Consider the following 1,864-nt stretch of genomic DNA (forward strand, 5'->3'; position numbering starts at 1 on the left):
AGTATCTGTTGACTGAAGGTTATGTGAATAGAAAAATAAATTAAAAACAAAAACAGAAAAAAAACAGTTTTGATAAATCCAAACACTTAACACTAAAGCCCTAACAGGAGCTAAGGTTCCAACCTCTTCCCACCTTACCACTAATAGGGAGTCACCAAACTCTCTCCCTAACCTGCAAATAGCAAATAGCAAGCCTTTATTGGCATAAAACAGATTTAGCAGTAAAATACCAATATAAATAATATAAAATCCTAGATTATAAAGTACATAGGGAGCTAAAATACATAAAATAAGTAAAATATATATGAGTCGAGTTTAGCCAAATTAAATAATTAAAAGATAAAATGTGGTCATTCCAGAACCATTCTCTGTTGTATTTCCATGGCCTGTTGGAGAAATCTAGCCACCATTAAAGTTACCTCAGTGCAAGTGTCATTTAAAAGTTGGTGGACTTTGCCTGAATCAGCACAGCCCAACATATCTGCTAAGATATCTTTCAAGTATATACAACGAATATCATCATAAAGAGGACAGTTCAGTAGTACATGGGAAATAGTTTCAATACACTTGGAATTACAAAGACAGTGTCTATTAGAGTACTCAATCCTGTTAAATCTGCCAAATAGGATAGCAGATGGTAATGCATTACATCTCGTTAACAAGAACGCACGCCGTTGCTGTGGAGCTTGCAGAGAGGAGAAATACGACACTAATTTCCCTACTGAAAGAGGAAGTTCGAAATTCAGCGGGGAGCAGGACTTGTTGGCCAAGCTATATAACGTTTGCATGTCAATATCTAGAATTCTGAGCATAAGTTTTAAAAAAGCTTCTTTTAAGGCTAGCATAAGAAGTGAATCTAAATCAATGCCCATAGATTTTATTTTCCTCTCAATAAATACTAGCCAATTTGACAAATTAGATTCTGAGAGCAGTTGATATAAAAGGCTCTCTGAGTCAGAGTGGAAATATAGCTGAAGCCAGTATTTAAGTGACATTAGCCATGCTTGTGTTTCCACAAGATTTGTCCCTGTTTCTAAACACAAAACTGCATATGATACGCACTCGCTTCGGCAGCACATGTACTAAAATTGGAACGATACAGAGAAGATTAGCATGGCCCCTGCGCAAGGATGACATGCAAATTCGTGAAGCTCTCCCTAACCTGAAACCTTCCTATTAAACCAGGGAGGCTCAACACACTTCAATAAATGTAAAGTATATAAAGAAACTCTCATTCCTTCCCTTTCTTATGTTTTAAGGCAAGCTTCTTTATATACTGTCAAGAGTAACTTTTAGGCTTTCAGTTCAAGAATTATTTCAACCTACTTGGCCCTATCGTAAATGCATTAGTGCATTATAACTAAACATTAATGAACTAAGTGACTATACTTTTAAAAACACCTTTTAACTCTGTATTCAAAACTATATTCCCAAAAACCATAACCAGAATTCATTAACACCAGCATTAACCCAGTTTTCTTACTTACCCTCTTACCCCCTCATGAATTATTCAACAAAGTTAATTCATACATGACTGAATTCTTTAAGTATACTAAAAAGTGAATCAGACTTTTCCCTGCAGCCGCTGTGGCCGGACCTGCCTGTCCCACATTGGTCTTGTCAGCCACCAGCGAGCCTGCAGCAAACGTGGACTATTGCACCCTTCTTAAATCTTCGTTCGCGAAGCCAAGCCGAGAGAGAGAGAGAGAGACTAAAAAGTGATCAAAATGTCTTCCAATTTACCTGTCACCCTGCAGTAGGGATTGAGAAAAAAAAGAATTTCATTCATCATCTATAAATTTCATGTAACAATCAATAATAATTTAGAGTTATAAATCATATTAACAGATTCATTATTTATAGT

At 36.1% G+C, this 1,864-nt stretch overlaps 1 non-coding gene across 1 annotated transcript; it reads left to right on the top strand.

The window, feature by feature from the left end:
• Window positions 1-1,058: 1,058 nt before the first annotated feature.
• LOC132589214 (U6 spliceosomal RNA) lies at window positions 1,059-1,165 on the top strand. The gene has a single exon (XR_009556558.1). It is a non-coding gene; the product is annotated as a U6 spliceosomal RNA (small nuclear RNA).
• The last annotated feature ends 699 nt before the right edge of the window (window positions 1,166-1,864 follow it).

Source organism: Heteronotia binoei, chromosome 1 (genome assembly GCF_032191835.1).
Source record: "Heteronotia binoei isolate CCM8104 ecotype False Entrance Well chromosome 1, APGP_CSIRO_Hbin_v1, whole genome shotgun sequence".
NCBI classification, from domain to species: Eukaryota; Metazoa; Chordata; class Lepidosauria; order Squamata; family Gekkonidae; genus Heteronotia; species Heteronotia binoei.